This window comes from Semicossyphus pulcher, unplaced genomic scaffold, assembly GCF_022749685.1.
Source record: "Semicossyphus pulcher isolate SPU_LCO1_2020_fin unplaced genomic scaffold, fSemPul1.0.p SCAF_4, whole genome shotgun sequence".
NCBI lineage: Eukaryota > Metazoa > Chordata > Actinopteri > Labriformes > Labridae > Semicossyphus > Semicossyphus pulcher.
In genome coordinates, this window is record NW_027211715.1 from 7,479,533 (window position 1) to 7,502,403 (window position 22,871).

At 41.4% G+C, this 22,871-nt stretch overlaps 1 protein-coding gene across 1 annotated transcript in view; it reads right to left on the reverse strand.

Moving 5' to 3' along the window:
* The window catches only part of LOC138607860 (inactive N-acetylated-alpha-linked acidic dipeptidase-like protein 2), a 328,674-nt gene that overhangs the window by 42,387 nt on the left and 263,416 nt on the right, over positions 1-22,871 (reverse strand). The gene's annotated exons all lie outside the window — the stretch shown is intronic.

Below are 22,871 nucleotides of genomic sequence, written 5' to 3' on the forward strand. Positions count from 1 at the left end.
TGATGTTATCGTGTGATTTCACAATTCTCAAGCGATAATGTATTTCTCCCGCGTTCTTGTGATGACTAAATCCAGCTGCTTGGGCCAGCACTCCGCTGCGCTGCGGATCAGACACTGTTCCTGTGGGCAAGGGCTCACGCCGCCTGACGGACCAAAACCGCGGCGCAGACGGAACACATCGGACATGGATCCTGTGGGATCCAGACATAATGATGACATTGAGGTGAGGATCTTGAGTCCACCACCTCTAATGATAATGAGCCAGAGGATCACTCAGGTGTAAGTTCCACAGCTCCTAGACTGAGTTTTGGCTATTTTGCCACAGTTGAGGAGAAACTACGTTTTTTGGTCTGTTTGCCAGTTCTGAGCAGAAACGGCAGTTTTTGTATTTTAGTTAAAGTCCCCATTAAATTACCGGCTAAACAACATTTTCCATACAAAACACAAAAAGAAAGAAAAGAAAACCCTTTTAAAAAGCACATAAAGTTGTGTACTAAGACAGCAGATCAGAGGAAGCCCAAAAATATGTGCAATGCATGTGTTCAATTCCACTGGATTGTGTTGAGTTTCTCACTCAATGGGAAATTTACTGTCTTGCAATTTACGACATTTAGGCTCTGGATCGGAATTTTACAGGTTTTCCAGTTTAGTGAATTCAATATTGAAGCCCCAAAACAGGAAATCAGATATACTACACATTCACACCTCTGTGTCCGTGTGATATATTGCATCTCACTTAATCTACCTAAGCAGCTGTCCCTATATAACACTACTTTGCTAGTATGTGGGAAATGGCCTACAGTGTAGAGATGTGTTCAGCGCCTCTCTGCGCTGTTGTCACTGCCACTGAAATCAATCTGGCAGGGGGAAAGATTAGAGCATTGATTTGAAGCTGGTGAGTAATACTACTGCAGAAAGCATACATCAAAAGCCTGTAATGTGGTGGGACAGAAAAGGCCGATGATTTCTTATTTATGGCCTTATTTCTGGATAGTCTCTTTCCAAGGCAGAGGGGAGAGAGAAGGAGGCAGTGAGGGAGGAGAGGGGGGGATTGTGAGAGATAATGATGGAGGAAGAAGGGCAGAAAAGAGGCCGTGACATAACAGAAAGAAAAAGATAATCCAAACTAAAGAAAGATGACAGTTGGAGTGGAGTGGAAGGTTGAACAAACCAGCATGAGCATCTCTTTTCATGTTCCCCCTCTTCTTCTTCTCCTCTCGTGACCTTTCCTCCCCTCATCCACTCTCCTGACCCGACATTTCACATTATAATTAAATCAGGACCATCTGTCTAACTTTTAGTGCCGGGATAAAACACCACTCAGCTGTTTAGGCCACATTCAAGGGTCAAATGTCAAAACAGCAGCTTATTGGCTGACTCTGGGTCAAACGTCAATGCCCAGGGTGAACTGCCTAACCTCTGGAACATCCCTCCTGCACACGTACCTTACATATATGTGTCTTTTAGTGTATTAACTGAATATCGGCACTGCTGTGTTTCGGTCGTAGGCACGAGGCAGCAGGCTACTTTGTATTATCTGTGTGTTTTAATTTATCACCAACCAGTGAAATAAGAGTCTGCTGTGTGGTTCAGAGGAACAAGCTTGATTAAAAGTGCGTTATATATAAGATTTTACATGTTTTAAGCATTTTATATTGCCAACGTGTGAAGGGATAGTAGAGGAACTGAAAAATTGAGACCTTCCCCAACTTCCTCCATTGCCTATAACAGCTTGTGGGCTGATTCCTACATAAGGCATTCGGGCAGGTTTGCCCGTGAAAAGAATAGGATGTGATGTATATGCGCACTTCCGAGTACCTTGCCTTGCTGCCAAGAGCTCATTCTCCGCCCCTACAATCAACAGTGTGCAACACGAGATAACACAAGAAGAATAAAAACGGGAAAAAAAAGTTTTATCAAGTGAAGATCAGTCTGGCCAAACAGGAATGTGACCGACGTCAGAGGGAAAACTAGAGTCAATGTCGGCAGGGCAACCACGGAGAGACCTTCGATTGCTTTGAGGGATCAAAACAGATCCAGAACTGGCTTTCTTGCTACTGGACAGGTAAGCTGACATCACCGCAAAGCATGTGAAATATATTTCATTGTGAAATTGTGGTTTTAGCTGGCTAATGTTGGCTAATGCTTGTGATGTGTTGCTGGTTTGCCGGCGTAATTTGCCGTTTGGTTATGAAGCACAATGCCAGATTCATGCAGTGTATTTATGTTAGAGCTAGTTGGCTAACCTTAGCATGCTCGCTAACGTTATGACAACCAAAATACTATCTGAGTGTGTATGTCAGTTATCTAGCTTGACAAATAACTTTGCCAGCTAACATGACAAACGGTGTGGATTTTGGCCAACAATATATTATGTAGCAGAACAAAGCAAGTGTATATAACTACTGATTGTTTTCTATTAGCTAATATCGCTGCATTATCTGCCTAGGCTAAGTTTAGTCAGCTAGCTGTAAGCTGGCAACAAGCGATCGTTAGCAAACAAGCACACATTAGCTTGTTTGCCATCGCAGACGATTTGCCAATTAGCCAACATAGCAAAATACCATTGAATGGATAATGTCAGCGCGTGCAAGAAGGTTGACTGCAGTCTACAGCCAACGGTGTCACGAACAACAAGGATTTTTGAAAGTTACACAACGCACCTTTAATGTAGACATACATGGTCTGTTGTAATGTTAATTAACAGTGCTCAGAAGACGTGGCTAGGGGCGGAGTGATACACAGAGTCAAGAGTCCCAGTGATGATGTACTCTAATTCAGCACTCATGGAATGCCTCTTATCCAATCAGATTACTTGGCTGGAACCAACTGTCGCTACCAGCTACAATGTGTGTTTCCCTTTAAAAGGCCTCCTGAAATGGCTGTAATTTATAGCGTCCCTGATCTTTCAAGATAAACGATGGGGTCAATGGCAGTTCTATAAGCATAATCATTGGGGTCAGAGGTAGGTTTCATTCAACTGTTTCAATAAACAAAGCTATGTGAATTTCCTGTGATCCCCTTTCCAGTTCAGACCTCCAAGCCCCCTTCTCCAGGCAGGTACATGGAAAATGGCTGCAACATATTGCCTTCTTGGAGCCAACGTTTTAAACACGGTTCAACAGAATCTAAGAGTCCAATGAGCAAACATCCTCTCGCCATTCCAGCAAGCAGCTCAGTCTCCCGTTGCTACAGTCAGAATTTTTCTCAAAAACTTTGTTTTAATTGTTAATTTGAATATCATCTGGGAGCACAGTCCACAGGGCTCCTCTGCCCGAGCTACAGAAATAGTTTGTGCTATCTCAACCACCAGACACACAGACAAATTAAATCATCATGAAAAACACCTGGACACAGAATCAAGCACTTGATCAGTCGTGTCCTTCACGACAAACACGACTAACAAACATTTTTAATTCTCTTATCTCTTCACCTCAATTACCTGCCCATTTAGCCTTTTTTATTATGATTTGGTACTATGTTAATAAGAATGAATTGACTGATTAATGAATGAATTGATTGATTGAGCAGCTCCGAACTCGTGAGCTGGAATATTGGCCAAAAGGAGATTAGCACACCTATTACAATGCACTTGCTTCCAGTTTCTTTCAGTATTAACTTAAAGTGCTCTTAATCACATACAAGGCTCATAATAACCAAACTACTTACACCATTTACTGTCTGAAGAGGCAAATGACGTCTGTCAATCTGGGGCTTTATTTTAATCTAGTCCAGGTTAAAAATAAAGGGTGATTGAGTTTTGCAATACTGGCACCTCGGCTTCAGCTGACCCTTTGCTGCTTTCAAACCTCAAATTCAAAACTTTTATGCTCTAGTTGCACATAGGCTGTAAGTATGTACTGTAATTATATGCAAGTGGATGTTCATATATTTTAATTTCCCTACCTGTTCGGTTATCCTTAATGCTGTTTATTCTCTAAATATCTTCACCTTGGAAAGCACTTTGGGTCTACTGCCTGAAAAGGGCTAATAAATTATTATTAAAGGACAGCATAGCAGACAGTCTCTGGAAGTACAGGGGATGTAGGGAATGGTAAAAGTAAATCTGTATTACATCAAAATTCATCCAAAGGTACAAGGATTCATGTAATGAATCTCTGCCACTTGTGAACACAACTTGGGAGCTCAGAACACTCTGACATGACACAAAGCAGAGCCAATCAAAGGTGACTCAGTTAGAGCTAACTATATGCACTGTATCATGAGAAGATATATTAAGCCTATAATTATCTGTAGATGTTAAAATGGAAGTTGTAAACAATCCAATGGCTAATGCTACCATGCTGAGAAAATTCTATCACTAGTCATGACAGCTCCCTCAGGTTATTTACGTAATTAACCAGCACATTTACTACCTGGCCACTGGCTCAATACAAGCGACCATATACCCTAAAAATATGTCCACAGGAAACACATCTGAAATGCCACTTCAACATTTGTTGGACTGGAACATGTTGTGCATACATTTTTAATATGCTGACATTATGAAAAATTCACCCACTCTGTTGACCTTTGTCCAAATGATCTTTGTGTTCCAATATGTGCTGCTGGTGCCAATTTCTCTGCATCCAAAAGTACATGCCTGAGTAGCCATGCTATTCAAACCACACATCTATGTTTAAATCTGGTGTGTTTGCATGGATGGGTAAGCCAGTAGTTGAATTTAAATAAGGGATGTCTGAGAATATTTGAATACAATTTTTGTATTTTTGTTCCATGCTAATCCTGCAAGGTAACGCATAATGTTTTATTGTATAAATGTATCGTATAGATCACAATCTGAAAACCAATTATTTGCACTATGTATGAAATGACAATGCATCAGTTTCTGCTATCACTTGTGGGTCTACATTGATGTTGTTGTCAGGTGGAAGAAAAGGAGAGTGGTCATGCCAGAAACACAGGAAAGATTCATTAGTTCCTGTAAAAGTTCTTGCAGTGGTAGAAAGGTCTATGTGACATCAGGGAAGTAGTTGATGGAAGTTATGTGGGATAAATTGCACCAATCCCTACCATATTGTCATTGTGCCCCATTGGCAGGAAATGTATAAACATTAATAACATATTTGGAGTTAACATCCCTTTATGTAGTACATATGGGTGACATTTTATTCAATGGGTGGAATATAAATAATAAGAATCTGGTACACATACTTCTGACAGCAAGCAAAAAAGCAGTCACAAGGAAATGGCTAAAATCTGACCCACCTACTATTGATGAATGGATAGAAATAATACACAATTATGTTATGGAAAGGCTGGCATTTTCCCTCAAAGAAAGAAGGTATTATGCCTTTTATATTTATATTATGCCATTTATAGAGAGGACAGCGGATAGTGTTGGAAACAGGGGAAGAGAGGGATGACAAACGGCAAGGGTGGGAGTTAAACTCGAGGCTGCCGCATCGACGACTGTAGCCTCTGTTCATGGTACACCGATTCAACACGGCATCTAAGGTGAAAGCTTCCCATGTTCATTTGTAAATCATTAAAGCTTATGCTTACGAAGCTTACTTCCAATTCTTTTGTTTTAAATGTGCACAACGTTGTGAGAATAGATTTGTAGTAATACTATGTGAGGTTCTGAATGTAAAGTCAATGCTTTTCCCGAAAGAAGAATTCTCTAGTTTTCCTTTCCTGTTACTTTAGGAGAGAAGCCTTTGCAGTAATTCGGAAGTTCAGGAGATAACAGACTGAAAGAGAAAGGGAACAATTGAATCTCTTATGCTGATAATGTTCCATGTATGAAAAATGATGGGGTAGAGAAACGTTAAAGTAGGGAGACAATCACATCTTTTTCACAAATAAAATGTACATTTTCAGAGAACATTTAAAAATCAGATTAGATTAAACTTGCTCATTGTATAAGTATTGAACAATGAAATAAGTATTTTGATGACCACCACACACACAGAGAGAATTTTAAACTCAATACAGTGATTGACAGGCCGACTGTAATGCTGAGCAGCCCTCTGGAAACTCGAGTGGTTGGTGCTTCAAACAGCAGAGGGCTCTCCTGTGACACAGCAACCATAGCTTTCCTCTCTCTCCCTCATTCACACAGAGAAGCTATAGTGTTTTCTCTGTGACGCACAACTGACACAGCCTCAGCCAACTCCTGCCCTAGTCAGATAGGTAGCATCGTTTGCAGTGGCTGTCTACATAAGTACATGCATACGTATACATCTTGAGTGCCAGCTTTACATTCAGAGAAGCACAGTAGTTAAACACACATGTCAACATGCATCCCCGCAGGCACATGCACGCATGGAGGAGGCGAGAAACTAAATGATGATGGTCAGATGGGTGGAGGCGGAGCAGGTGAGGGAGATCATTTGCTCCGTCTCTCTCAGTGAAGTGGTAATTCTGTCCGAGTCTGAGATCTCGTTCGCCCGCCTGCCTGTTTTCCCTCGAGGCCCGTGGAGAGATGGAGAGATTCTCCTCTGATTCAGGACGCCCAGTTCTCTGGGCCAAAATAGGCCTCATGAATAAACCATAGACTATGTAGTTAAGTTATGTAACGACAGCACATGAATAGATGCAGCATGGTAAAGTACAGTAGGAGCGGGAGGTGTGTCGTTCGGTTTCTCTTTTTAAGTTCTGCTGGGGTGCAAAACAAACATTGCAGCACACATGCTTAGCCATAAGGTGGTACTCGTATAGGTAAGTGTGATACAGCAGTGTTTGATTCAGTGGATCAGTGGTTTTCTCACTAGAAGTCTGTGTGCAGATACCACAGCTGAATTTACATAAACTCAACTGAGATTATATTAATTAGAAAATCACTCCATCGGTGAACGTTTAACATCAAGCTGGATACAAAACTGAGAGGTTTTAACCCGCTGATGACACTAGTTGAGGAGTTCGTCCTGAGGTCAATGTCTGCCCCAAACTCCATGGCAACTAATCCAGTTGTAGATCACATATTTATTTACACCCACAGCCCTCCTGGCTGTGAGTTAACCAGTGTTGTGACCAAGACATTTTCGCTCAAGTCTCGCATAATTTTTTCTTGGGGCGGCTGTGGCTCAGTGGCAGAGTTGGTCGTCTTTCAATCGGAAGGTCTGGGGTTCGATCCCCAGCTCCCTCACGGCGGGGACACACCGGATGCCGAAGCGCTGCGAAGCGCTGCGAAGCGCCGCGCAACGGAAATCGCGCGCGAGCCGGAGCACCTCCGTTCACACCAGACGAGCATTTCTCTGCGCCGGTCGACAAGTGCCTCTGCTCCTCAGCTGTCGTTTACTCACATTTGGAGCTGTTTTTCATCATGCTCTCTCTCTCTTGCTCTCTCTCTCTGTTTGCGTGTGTGTTTTGACACCTAGCCCGCACCCCCTATAGCCAGTCCACTTTGTGTCTCTCTCTTTCTTGTGTGTGTGTGTGTGTGTGTGTGTGTGTGCATGTGTGTGTCTGTGTGTGTGTGTGTCTGTGTCTGTGTCTGTGTCTATGTCTGTGTGTGTGTGTGTGTGTGTGTGTGTGTGTGTGTGTGTCTATGTCTGTGTGTCTGTGTCTGTGTGTCTGTGTGTCTGTGTGTCTGTGTGTATCTTTATCTCTCTCACGCTCTGTTTAGATACTGACAAATATATAAAAGCACACAAATATAACCGCATTTGTCAATCGCGGTGTTTTATTTTGAAAATTGTTTTAATTTTGAAAATTGACCGGATTCTCTCATTGTTTCATGTGTGACTTCCTGCCAGGATTGACGCGATCGCTTGCGGCTCGCGCCAAAAAATAGACCAGACGCCGAAACGATCGATGCAGGCCGCGAGCCAGCCGCAGAGGTGCGCGCCGCGGCACGTCTGGTGTGAACGACACAATTGCTTAACATGGGCGCCGAAAGGAAACGGTCTCCGCTCCGCGGCTATTTGCGGCGCTTCGGCGTCCGGTGTGTTCCCGGCGTCAGGCTACATGTATAAATGTCCTTGGCCAAGACACTGAACCCCAAATTACTCCCAGTGGCATAGCCAACAGGTATGAATGTGATAACTGATTGAGAGTTGGTCACTTTACGTAGCAGCCTCTGCCATCAGTGTAAGAATGTGTGTGTGAAAGGGTGAATGTGATATGTAGTGTAAAAGCAGCTTTGAGTGGTCACAAAGACTAGAAAAACGCTATATAAGTACAGACCATTTACCATTTGGGCAAGTCAAGTCGAGTCGAGTCCTTAGTTAAAGCAAATCAAGTCACCTTTTTCCTACCCAAAATGCAGCACTCTTACTTATAGTATCCGGTCAAGGAGACTCGAGTCACCTTGACTTGAGTGCACATCTCTGGAATTACCACACAGCATCAGTGCGTGTGACTCTGCTCCTTTTTCAGTGCTCTCACGTACAAGTAAAAGTGACATTTATATATATTTTTTAAGTTAGTCCTAGCTGTTGATCTCTTTCGTGGTTTATTTAACACAGAGTTGAATCTTTATCTACATCAGGAACCTTTTGTGGGACAATTTCCAGGTTTTTCTGTCACAGGCTCCATACTCCTAGATTCTGTAACTAACTCCTCCCTTGAGCTCTTGCAAACCAATCATTGTTGGTTCTACTAACTACTGAGGGAGTGTGTCAACAGACACCAGATTGAGCAACTATAGTGTACTGCAAAATACAGATAATTTATAAGGGCTTAGGACATGATGAATGCAGTTTACACTGAGCGGATGTTATGATTTGAGTCGCTGTTTTAAATTTAAAAGGTTGTAAAAATGGACAACTAAAAACACATTTTAGATACTTCTTTCCATGTTGTTTCATGCAGGCATGACAACCCAGTGAACAATGTTACTTCATTACCAAGGTGCTCACAGGGTATGAACCTGTCTGGCCCCTCAGGTCCTCCAGCACATGACTAAAACCTGGTGAGGCAGCTTAAGCTGTTACGCTCCGAGCCGCTGGAACAGTCTGCCTGAGGATCTGAGAGAGGCTGGGAGTGTTTGTCTCTAAAAATACTCTGCATTAAACTGCATCTTTAGCCTGTCTTTCTATGAATATGAGTAGTTTATAAACATTATATACTTGATTTTATTCATTCATTTTATTGTATTATATTGTTGCAGTGGTCCAATTATTGGCTCGTCAGTCGTCTGTGAGGCACTTTGAATTGCACTAACCTGTGTGAATGGTGGATTGCAAATGAAGTTTGATTGATTGAATGTTTAAATTTAAATAAAAAAGGATGGAGGGTACCAGTCACAGAGGTTTAAAGAAATGGTCCTCACATTGAGAATAGTTTCTAATGGTTATCCCCGTTCCCTCATATTTATCAATGAGGTGTGTTGCTTTAAATGTGGCTGCTGCAAACTCTTGTAGGACAGTATCATCTCCTTTCTTTTCACATAGGATGGTCGAGCGTATCCTTTGCTAAAGCAGATAAGAAAGGACCATTTATAAAATGTGACCAGCTCTTTTATAGCTGCCACTTAAACCCTTCTAGGTCATTTCATTCAGTCAGAAACCTGCTGAAGCAAAATAGACGATTGGACTGCAGCTTAAGTCTGAGTCTCTAGAAAAGGCTGAGCTGTGTGGTTATTTTTGCATTTTATTTTTGGGGCAGGTATAAGGCATAAAACACACATATGATGCAGCACCACAGCGGGCTATATGCGAAGTGTCAAGTGTTGCCACTAGCACGAATCAAGAGTGTATGTGATGTGACTGTGGTTCGAATAGCTTAAGATATTTCTTAAACTCTACAACTATAGTCTCTCCTCATCCATTGTTCTGCACAAACACGATACACCAAGAGGTGACAGGAGAAAGAGGAAGGAAGGACTGTTTTATGAAGTCTATATTTGTCCCAATTTCAATTGAAGTACAGAAACAGCTTATTTCTAGAAATAAGAAGCTGGAATTCAGACAGAGGTGTAAAGTGCTGCCAGCACCCATCAACACCGCTTAGCTACTGTCAGTGTTAGGTTTTAAATAATTAGGGATGATGTTTTCTTGGCACAGGATGGACAAGAAATCTTTGTTCGGAGTATACTCTGACCTTCATGTCACAGCAATGTCTAGTTAAAATTGCATAACGGCCACTGAATGTAAACCCTAGTGTTCTTTTGGGTGTGTTATGTAAGGGATAATGTATTTGTTAGGTGGTTGTTATCGCAGGGTTGCTATTTTTTTGTAAACAGACCAATGTAAAAACATTTTTACGGCGGACGATATGATTACAGTTAGTCCTATAAATTCTGTGATCCGCATCCCTAGCAACGGTCTCTTCTTCATAGCAATGGTCTGCTATCAAGAAATAGCAGACCTTGGAATGCCACAATTAACCGATCAGAATCAAGTATTTAACACAGCCTTGTAATAACTGTTAGTAAGTATAACTTTAAATATAATCTTCATCCAAACAATACAGCTCACTGTAAAGCATTCTGGTGTTACTATAAGTCAACATTATAGTGAGCAAACAAGTTGTGACAGTAGGCCAAAGACACAGTCTGACTTAAGTGATCATCATTTTTTAAGCATCAGATTTTTTTAATGCTTTGGTCCCAGAGGCCCTCAGTCCACTGCTGGACCCACAGCAGCCTGCAGGAGAGGGGACAGAGACATCTCGGCTTCTCTTCCACTCACAAACATGATTTGGTGATAGTGATCGCAGCAGGGATGAAGTCAGCTCAGGGCCTCAGCGCAGAGGGAATAAGTAAAAGCTGCGGGTTGGAGTTGAACTGGGGTTCAGCCGGCTGCGATGCTGTTGTTGTGACAATGAACCGTCTGCTGCATTAAGACAAAGAGCAAACCGCACTCCTGGGCCAGGGAGAGCTTCTCTCAACACTCACAGGTTCAAGGGTCAAGCTGGTTTGGAGCAAAACAGGCTAATGGGTGATTTGATTAAGCAGAGTAACATAAGGCAGCAGGGGCAGCCTGATGTATTTCAGGAAAATGTGTCCTGAAACTCTGTTGAAGGAAATAATTCTAGAAGAAGTCCTTAACTTAAAATGTTTTAGAGTTCAGAACATCAACATTGGACCGAGGAAAATCTGAGCATCTCGGTGCCTTTTTGGATTCTTTAAGAATTCTAGTAAGTTTACCTTTTTAAAGAGATGTCATTAATAAAAGCCAAAGGGAAATATTTCTTTAAAGCCCCTTGCTGTGTGATAAAGCACTGATGATAAAGTGCCTTTTGTTTCAAATCCGAGCAGGGAGCTGATAAATCTCTGCTTAAAAAATGTTCCCCTCAGAGATAAATCTCTAAAGGTCTTTTCTTCCAATAAAGAACAAAGACGGACTTTGCCATGTAGTATTCAAAATACATCTTACTTAATATCCTATGCCTATGGTCCTGTATTCAGCTTACAGTTAAGGTGCATATGCAGCTTTATAACTACCAGAGGGATCATAGCTTGAAAGGAAAGAACGACGCCTGCAAGCTAAATCAGGCAGGCAACTCGACCAGCTCTGATTTCACACTTGACATGCGCCACTCTCCACAATCACCTGACAAACACTTCCTCCAATTTGGCGGTCTATTTAAGCTGCAAGATTTCTGCTCTGTCATTGCCATCTCTGCCCTGCACCAGTACATGTGCTCATACTTTCAGCCCCACCACCACCCCAGCATCCACCTGCAGGCTCTGGTTAGAGGGGTTTAAATGATTATTTCATCACTCCTCAAACTTCTGCATGTAAAATACATCTGTGAGGAGTGATGAGGTCGCAGCCGAGATGCCAGACACACACTATGTTCTGCTGCTGTAATAAACATTTCAAACTATTTGTGAGTTGTCTGACTGAAATATATTTAAAATGTTAACATCCTTATTTTGCATTTAATCCCCACTCCATTTTTTTTGTCCACCAAGTCTGTATCTTTTGAAGAGAATGTATAATACTTTGTCAGCTGGTTCATGATAACACATCTGTTTGACACTCTTATAACTCTTCTTACACTATTGATACATCTTTGTTTCAAAGAGTGGGTGTGCAAGTGCGACAGACACACTCTCTGATCATAGGAACTTAATGCATATTATTTTTCGATATCATGTAGGCCTATATGCAGTGCACAGATCAATATCCAGCTTGGACAAACTGAACTCATACCCACTAAGTCACAATCGACGACCAGCTAACCTTTTAGGTTCATGTGGCCTCGATTGCTCGATCATGTCGATTTGCCCTGTACAACATCAGGAAGATCAGACCCTACCTTTCAGAACATGCAACACGACTGCTGGTACATGCTTTCGTGATATCACGCATTGATTACTCCCCAACTCCCCACTGGCCAGCCTTCCTGCATGCACATTTAAACCTCTGCAGATGATCCAGAACACAGCAGCGCGACTGGCCTTCAATCAACCCAAAATGGCACATGTCACTCCACTGCTCATATCCCTCCACTGGCTCCCAGTCGCCGCTCGCATCAACAAAAAACAGCTCCTGCCAACCTGAACGCCCTCATCCAGGTCTATACTCCCTCCTGCCCATTACGCTCTGCCAATGAAAGGTGCCTGGTACTCCCATCACAACAGAGCCCTAAGTCGCTATCTAGACTCTTCTCCTCAGTAGTCCCCACTCTGCACTTAATGATATTGATGCTATTGATGATGATGACATCGAGGATGTAGTTTATGCTGACCAGGATTTTCATGATGATGATGACTATACTGATCTTGTTGATGTTACTGATGATGATTATTATTATTTAAAAAAAATACACTGCCTGTTGGCACCAGTGGCACTTGACACTGTTTGTTGGCTCTTACTGACTTCGTTCCCTCCTGTCTTGATCGTTGCTTGTGTTGTATTAACTCTCAGATGTACTTCGCTTTGGACAAAACCGTCTACTAAATGAAATTGTAACATTGTAATTGTAACAAGCATACTTAAGCATATACAGTATACATTGTGCGTCGGATGTCAGAAGTGGTCTGATTTTTCCTTTTGACCAGACACGGAGTTAACACCAAGAATACATGGTTTTGGATCCATTACTGTTTTAATGCCAAGAAATGTCTAAATCTCAGTTTAAACAGAAGACCAGAATGTTGTTATCAATGGACATGACCACATTAAATGAAAATATGTGCCTGCTTGTTTTTGGCTTTTCAGACATGTTGACGAGCATGAATCAATTACTACGTATTTCAGGAGTCACTTGTAATTAATCAATTATCTTATATTGTGTTTTATGTAAAGGGAACAATCCATATACATTACCAATTTGGTATGATAAATGATCAATTCTTCCTTATGAGAGGTTATCCAATGTATTGCAAGGAGCCTTAGATGAGTTTGGCAATAACCTGCATTGGAGTTGACTGAGTTTAATATGCTTTTTTTTTGTTGCTTCAAATCTCTCACTGGGGTGTGTTTTTGTCACTTGATTGACATCTTAGATCATTTAAACCTGGATTAAAACTGTGGAGTCCTCGTGTAGCAATACTTGGAAAATTCCTGTTTCTCTGTTTTGTACATTGTTTGGTGTCTTTCATAAATTGAAGATAACACACAAGTAATTCAAGTAGAATGAGATTAGTAATACACTTTATTTATTAGTTGTAAAGGTGCTACCTCAAAGTAGAATGTATTAGATTATAACTATAGATTGGGAAGGGAGAAGTTTCTGCTCTGTAACCACAGAGATCCCGACCCACTTTTACAGAAGACCTGCTGCCTGGAACTCAGCTGCTTGTAGAAAGAACCGAACTGGAATGGTGACATCCATCCGACTTCAGACCCCAGAAGTTTCTCAGGGAAACCTCCTCAAACTTGTGTGCGAACACAGCAAAGTCAGTACTGAGGATTCTTTAAACCCGCTTCAGCCCGAGGCTCACTGTCTGTGTTCTGATATGACAAAAGTCACAACTTTGACAAATTCTGGCCAGCGCTGCTACTGCATAGTGGGTGTGTGGAGATGGCATCAATGTGTCATCTGAGGGACAGACAGAGAGACAGAGAGAGGATCTGTCATGTCCAGTCTGAGAATGACAGTCTGACCTGTGCATGACTGCAATCGAAAAAACTTCTCCCAGGCTGCCTTTGCAATCTTGAGGAGCAAAGAGAATTGGTGGAATAGGAACCCTTGTGTATGTGTAACCCCCTCAAAATAGGATTTTATCAGGTAAATTTATTTGCTTTATCTGTCTTTATTTAAATGCTTTTTTAAAAATCTTTTTACTATCTGGAGTTAGCTACTTCAGTCCAGCAGAGGGCAGTGGTGGCACTGCAGAGAGGATTACAACAGCAGATCCCGGTTAGACAGATCGACAGAGAAACACAGCAGCAGGCTAGAGGAAGACGCAAACAAAGCTCGCGTTGTAGAAGTTCAAACACAAGACACAAAAAGTTATTTTAAACAGCCTTCTGAGCGAAACAAGTCCTAAGATTGGTTAGGAGTAATGGGTCAAAGGTCGCATTCTCTAGGAAGTGTTTGCCACATTTTTCTGTGCTAGCTAACATAGCTGAGTCAGTAATTCATGTAAATTAGCTTTGCTGTTTTCTGAGATGTGTTTGTGTAAAATGTGGTAACTTCCTGTCCTGGAGTATACCTATAACCGTATGGTACATTAATGCCAGAGTTTTACCATTACGTAAGAGGTGGTGGACGAGGAGGAGGTTGATGACAAGGAAGAGGACAAGGATGAGGGACAGTCATTTCAGATGAAATTCGAGCAACTATTACAGACCGTGTTATTGTTGATGGGATGACAATGAGGGAAGCAGCACAAAGACATGATGCTGAGGATGAATGATTCCCTCATTGACTTGGATTTCTGAAGATTTTTGAGTGTACTGTAATGTGCTTTTCATTTAGAGCTTAAATTTTGTCCTGCTTATGAAGGTTGTTTTTAAAGGGATAGTTCAGGTTTTTGGACACCAAGTTGCATGAAATACTTGCTAGTAGTGTAGTGGATGCAAAGCTATTAGCTTACTCACCAAGTCCCGTGGTTGGCGTTCTGGCCAGTTCCAAACGTAGAATAAGTAGCTCTGGTGAGATGCCAGGGTCATGAAACCAAAAAGTTTTACCCTACAAAAACAACATGCAGGCAATGGTGATCCATTTTCAACACAAAGTCATCGTCCTAGGATTTCATATACTGCGCCTTTTTTGGCAGTATCACTACGCTGCTGCAGGCCGGTTTCTCAGGTGACGTGATCCATCAGCTGTTTCTCAGAGAACACGCTGGAATTGGTAACTTGTGAGACGACGTTTCTTGTCACAGAGGAAAATACATGTCAAAACGGTGCAAATTTTGGATTTTTTTTTTCTAATTTGGGATTGGAGTACAAATATTCCACCGCACATATATTTCATTGTTTTCCTTGCAGTCGATTTGAACATAGGTACCAAGGAGATGAGGGTAAATCAAAAAGCTTCTCTCCCTCCTTTCTCTCTCTGCGTGTTCTATCTCCATCTAAGGAAGTTCAGCATCAGGTTCATACAGATATCCTCTCGGAGCTCGGCTTACCTGAGAAACCAGCCTGCCGCAGGCGTAGTGATATTGGATTGTTCAAGAGAGAAATTGTGTCAAAAAAAGGGCCAGTATATGAAATCCTAGAATGATGAAATGGATCACCATTGCCTGCGTGTTGTGTTTGTAGGGTAAAACTTTTTGGTTTCATAACCCTGGCATCTTGCCGGAACTATTCTAGGTTAGGAACCGGCCAGAACTCCAACCACGGTACTCAGTGAGTAAGCTAATAGCTTTGCATCCACTACGCTACTAGCAAGTATTTCATACAACTTGGTGTCCAAAAATCCGAACTATCCCTTTAAGAAAAAGAACTACAAATTGAACTGACTAACAAATTTCACAAAAAGGAAATACTGAGACGGCTGCACGGTGGTGCAGTGGTTAGCGCTGTTGCCTCACAGCTAGAAGGTCACTGGTTCAAAGGTCACTGGTTTTGGGCAAGGTGGGCCTTTCTGTGTGGAGTTTGCATGTTCTCCCTGTGCATGCGTGGGTTCCCTCTGGGGTCCCCGGCTTCCTCCCACAGTCCAAAGACATGTTCGTTAGGTTATTTGGTGACTCTAAATTGCCCAGCGGTGTGGGTGTGAGTGCGAAAGGTTGTCTGTCTCTGTGTGTCAGCCCTGTGATTGACTGTAAATTACAGCAATATATTCTGTAAAAACCATATCTATTTTTAATCCTCTGCTCCTTGAAAAGTACCTCAGATAAGCCCTTGTGCAAACTTCACTCCGTGTTGTGCTAAGAAGTAGTAACATATAACATTATCATAAACATGTATCCTTTATATGTTTCACGTGCATGCTTTTATGAATTGGCCAATGAACTGTTTCAACTGTCGACCTTGAGATGGACAACGTTTCTCCACCACCTCTCATTGTACTTATTAAGGCCAAAACCCCCCCAAGGCAGGCGCTGCCATCTGACACTGGTGACGCCATTTGGAGCCAGAGAATGCACAGAAGAGAACAGCGGATGGAGCTGTAGTAACGATGTCCCAACCCTTACGATAATCAAAACACACATTTAACTTATGTAACGTATTTAACAGCAGGACAGCCTCTAGTGTTGGTCTGAAGCAGACGTTCACAGATATGGAAAGTTCAATGACTTGGTCCTCATTGGTCCTTGTCCACTCTGCTAATCCGGAACAGATCGACTGCAGCAGCTGTATTTGTCAACAGAGCTGTCAATCATCCTTTTTACAGCATCAAGTAACTAAACTAAACTTGTCAGAAAAATGAACACTTGGATGTAAATCAGCATGATAAGAACCGACTATAATGACTTTGACGTGTATTTTACTTTGACTCATGTCCCATCTGTTAACATGGAGGAGGCGGGCTTTATGACATATACTGCAGCCAGGCAGCAGGGGGTGCTCGAAATGTTTTTGCTTCACTTTTAGGGAGCTGTCATTTCATCAATCTTTTTATACAGTCTATGGTTGAAACCTAATTATCTAGATGAGACCAAACCCCTTTGCCAAACTTGCCTCTATAAAAGCTTTTTAGACATTATTTGTGCTCAGCCAAATCTTCACTGCAATTCATGGTGCTCCCAAGATAGTTTCTGTGATTATGGTGATTTCTGACACAACTGCAGAGCCTCTTTACTCAATACAAAAAACCCCCTCACACACTCGTCTGTTCATGCAGGAACTCATACAGCGCCAGCACACATGGCCGGCGCCAGGACTAATATTTACAGACACAAGACATGCAATGAGCTGGTTTCTGGAAGACATCTTTTCCCTGCTTCAGCGAGCCTGAGCTTTAATAACAGATGTTCCCATCGGCAGCACTTCTCTCCAAACACATTGCGTGTGTGTGTGTGTGTGTGTGTGTGTGTGTGTGTGTGTGTGTTTCTTGATTTCACTGACACGGAACAAAATCAAAGAAAAATCTCCCGGAGACAAGCAATTATGAACATACATAATTGGCAAAGCTTTAATTGGATAAACAGAGAGTTAAACCTTCATTACCCACCACTGAGTCTGACAACAGTGAAGGAGAAATACTGATAGATCTGAAAACATTTAACCTTCCAAACAGCCGTTAGATTCTGTAATCATTATCGTCTTCAGATAATCATAATTAGTGCCAGAACTTTAAAATATGTGGGACAGTATCTATGTTTTCCTTTTATCTTCTCGTCATTGAATAAAATCCCGGGAGGAAAAAATCTAAACAACCCGGAGAAGAAACTCATTTCCTCTGTTCAGACTCAGCTCGTGTGCTGGAGGACAAGTTAAGGATGTGCTGCAGAATGACTTTGCTTCAGCTTGTGCTTTTTATCTGCCCGAGGCCTTGTTAGATCATAGAGCGTGACATATTGGGAAGAAGTGAACGAGAACCCTCAGACACGGCGCTAATTAATTCACACTTTGGCGACCATAAAGACGCCCCCCCTCTCCCTTGCATGGCATTCATGACATATGTAGCCTGGAAGATTGATACCGCAAATGTTGGCGCTCTGCCATGCTCGTTATGGCAGCAGATGGTCGTAGCTGTGTGTGTGTGTGCGTTTGTGTGTGTGTATGTTCTTCACACAGGGTCAAAACCAATATAGACCAGTATCGACAGCAGCAGGTTAACAGATTGTAGTACTGTATAGCTTGGTTATATTCGAGAGAATAAGAGCATGCACTGAATTTAAGATTCACAATTTTCGCTTGTGTGTTATCCAATGATAAGGAGAGAGCACACTTTTCCTCCTGTCTAAAGAGCACTTTGCATGTCAGCAGAAGGTTGCACCTTTGTCCACATGAATTTAGAAGAAGTCTGCAAAATAACAAGAGGAGCAAAGATAGTAGCCGACCGCTCATTCCAATGAGTTCAGAAAGCTTGCAGCATTTTGCAAGGGTCAGTATTGCTTCTGAAAATGCTGCATGTCTAAAGATCAGGAGCAAAGTACAAAAGTGTATTGAAAAGAAAAGTTGGTGAAGAAGACAAACTACCCAAAGAAGCTCCACTTTACAAAAACTGCAGCAGACAAATAGAGAGCATGCTGCAGAAAAACGTGAGTAAGCTGCACTGAATTAGTTTCAAAGTAATAAATAAAGATAATGTAGATAAATCTGAAGAAGAGAAGATATACTTTATTCATCTCCAAGGGGAAATTCAATTTTTCACTCTATTATGCTACACACGCATAGGCCTGAAATACACACATGCGTACAACAGAACCCTATGGACATGCATTATTGAAAAGATATCAGGGCTTCACATGGACATGCGCCCCAAGCAGATTGGGATTCGATGCCTTGCTCAAAGGCACCTTGACAGTGCCAGAGCATGAAATGAACCAGCACCTCTCCAGGTACCAGTCACAATTCCATGCTTGGATCATACCGGGCCTTGAACCTGCCATCCTCCGGTTCCCAAGATAAGTCCCCACAGACTGACGAGTTTTTGCTGGTTATGAAACTTAATTCTGAAAAATTAATTCTGATGACTCTATATGACCTACAAAAACCAACCAGACCATCAGCAACACGATTGATTATTTCTATATAGTTTTTTTTTAGGTGGAGGTAGGTGTCAGATGAAGCGATTCACTGCACGCTGCCTTTGTTTACATTTTGCAGGGCAAAAATTTAAAGTGAGTGATACATTTGACTGTTAAAAAACCACCACTTAAGCATACACAATACAAAATCAGCAAAGTGATTAAAGGTATGGCTTTGTTCTCAGGGGGCGCCAAAATCAACACAAACTGAAAGTTCATCACAGGAGCTTTAAGATACCAAGGAAGATAGTTCACAAATATTTATTATATTGTTATTAAAATTGTCCAATAAAAACTATCGTAAAATCCGGAATATAAATCACTCCGGAATATAAGATGCAGAATCACTGTAGTTGATTAACTTTCAATTACTGAATCTTGTGTTGGTTTACAGATTTACAGGACAACAGCGTGGCACTGTGGGACTATCACTGCGTCATAAATGTTTTAGCAGTTTTGACTGATTGTGCTTTTCACAAAAACACACAATTTCGATTGAACAATGTCGGCAAAGTTTCTATTAACCACTCTTTGCATAGTGTCGCTGTCATTTACAGGAAAGCACTTGGGACGGTACCATCTGGTTGATTGGGCGGTTGATATGCTCTTATTGTCCAACAAATAAAAATGTGGACAGACAGGAGCATATGGCTGTGTTTGTTTCATTAGGACAGAATGGAGTCTACATGCTCTATTTGTTGGGGCAGGAGGGACACAAGCAGGCCTGATGTCTCTTTTAATGATAGTTAGAAACAACTTTGATGAATAAAAAATGTATTGTTTTTTCAATAATTTTATGGTTTTCTTTGTATAAAGTTCAAACTGTATTATTTAGATAAAGTGATAAAAGTCAATTTGCAGGGGTAATGGCATGACAGAGCTGTCATATTGTCTTTTTATTTCCATTGAAACATGCAGTGAATGATCTTATCAGTCATTGTCAAGAAAATAGCTTTTAGTCGTAGAGATTGAGAGCAGCCTTTGACTTGAAATTAGTGTCTGAAAAGTCAATTTCAAGCCCTGCTGATGGCACAAGGCAGAGCAGCCAGTTATAGTGACTTTCTAAAGGATCTGCATGGTGGACCCAGAAAAGGAGGCTCGTCATTACTTAATCAGTTTCTGTATATTCTAAAAATCAGAATCAAAAGGAGACACATGAGTAAAAAAGTTTGAAAGAGATACAGGGTTTCTTACTGTATGTGCTCATGATTTATAAGTTTATTGCCACACATAAATCATTCATTGTAAGTAAAACAGACTGCATTAGGGCCTGTGTCCACTAACAGCATTTTTTCTATACAAAACCAATGCAGTGCAGCCCTGTGCTCTCAGTTGAAAATAGTTTAACTTTTGGAACAACACTCGTCAATGTCACTTCTATCTCACTGACCAATCAAAAGAAGAAGAAGAAGGGCGGGACTTAAGATATCAACTTTGTTAACAACAATGGCGGTTTATCTCAGACACCTAAATTGGTCTAGAGCTGTTGTTAATGCCAGGACACGATTCCTTTCAATCGTTTTTACGTTTTCTATGAAAAATGTACTTGAATAAAAGCAGACATTAAGCAGAGCAGTTTAAAACAGACTTAACAGTCACTACAAATGGAAGTGGAAGTGCCGTAACCTAGCAACAGTCAGCACCGGTGAGAAGCACTCTAAAATTGCAGCTGTGGGCACTGCCAGCACAAATAACGCTGCTAGTGGACACAGGCCCTTAGTCTTTTATGTTCTATGTTACTGAACTTCAACAATAATAAAACTGTTTTGATGGGGTTGTCAGTATGTTACCCCTTGTAAAATCTGATTGTGACCTTTATTGACCTTCAGGTGACAGGAAACCACACATACACACACACAGGCTGACATTTGCAGCGTGCAGATTACATTTCTCTGGTGTGTTGTGTCTGTACTTTGTGGAAACTGGATGTTCATAGTTTTTAACCAGGTGCTGAATTGCTGCTGTGCCCTTCAGTGAGTCAGTCAACCTTGATTCTCACTGCACAGCTTCCAGGGCCAATTGGTTCCATATTGCTGGGTTTCTAAAAGAGCTTGTCTCACCCGGTTTGGATGTGTGTGTCAGCTAAACAATAGCAGGTCTTTCTGAATAAATCAACCTGGGCGGAATCCTTCATGTTAAAGCATTCAAACAAATATGCCTTTTCTTTGTAGAGACATCACATAAATTGACAGGAACAGAGGACAAGTATAATAACTGGACAGGGTGCATAGTATGCACAGCAAACTAGGTAGGTACCACCCTAGCGTCAGTTTAGCATGTTAAGAGCTCTGCAGGCTATTACAAATATTCAATGTACAGTTAGACTTTCATTGTAAAGCAGTCGAGCAAGCAATAAAAAATAAGCCTCATCAAGTAAGATTTTCTAAATAAAGTTTGCCAACAAACATTTCAAATTTTATGACTTTTGGACATGCAAAAATTATTAAAACTTGGGTAACTCTGTCAAATTGTCACAGATTGTTTAGGCTTGACACAAAAAACACTTGGACAGTTGTTTTAAGTGTTGTACAGCATTGGTCTGAATATATCAGACGACCCCCCTTTTCAAGACACATTTTTTTTTAAAAGATAAAATCTTGTTTTTATGAAGAAAATAATTCAATTTTGTTCAAATAAAATCACTTTTACAATATCTTTAAGATTAAATTGTCACATTCAGCTGTAATAAAATGTCTTTCAATAAATCATTTTCCAGATGTATGACAAGGGGAAAAAAAGGTCTTATATTTGGACCAATATGGTATAAAGCTTAAATGTGTTAAGTAACTATCACAATGTTAAGGATATAACTAAAGTAATTCACATAATTTACATTCGTCAACTTTGACTATATTACACAGGAATCAGACCCCACTCTCTTGGCTGAAAGTTCCATGTGTGTTTTATCCTTCCATTGCCCCCGCCACCCCAAGCAGACATTTGCACTCTTAATACAACATTAACTGACTTTAACGCCACATAAAGACAATAAAGTAGAGGACTGTATCCAGAAATTAGGCTATGGGGTACCCAATATTTTGACGAATTGAGATACTACACAAGCTGTTGTTTCTGATGACTTTAGAACAAGAACAGGCTGGCAAAGCAGACAGCACACAGTAGATTTCCATGCCCATGTCTACAGACATGTACAATTCTGTAAAGTAAGGGAGGGAGGGTTTTATAAGACATATAGGTCAGGAATCACTTGACCCGCAAAGAAGGCATTCAATAATGATGAGAGAAGGGGGGTGAAGGATGAAGTTCAAGAAAAGACACAGATCAGAAAGATGAGGACAGGATGTGGGAATGAACGTGACACTTGAGGAAGAAATTTAAAGGAAGAAGAGGGGTGATCAGAAGAAGTAAGATAAGGTAAAAGAGAAGGGTGGGGTCATGAGAAATGAGGGAGCAGAAAAGTTGGAGAAAGAAGAAATAATAGAGGAGGGAAACCCATCAGAGAAGGCAAAGAGTGGAGAGTGCCAGTAAAAGAATCAAATGTTCTTTGTGCTCCCAGGAAACATATGGTGCTCCTGCTAACTCAAAGAGCACTGCAGAGTCAATTGAAGTATGCATCGCAAAGAGGCAGTGAAGAATACAGCAGGTTTTGGGAGACTGTCCCAGATTTGAAGTGATGAGAACACTGACAACAGAATCATCCTTGTGTCCCTGGTGGATCATTTGCTCTACATAATGTTTGGCATTAACACTCCTCAATGCTAACACATGTACTGACAGCTAGTGCCACCAGCTTATTGTACCATAAGTTGCAACAAACTAACAACTTATGCACGACTAAAATAAAAGCTGTTACGCCACTAAAGATCAGAACTCACCACGGGCGAGATTCTGACTCAGACTTCCGGGGGGACTGTGCAGGGAGTGAGTGAAACGGTTGGTGAATGTGTGTGCGTGTAAAACATGC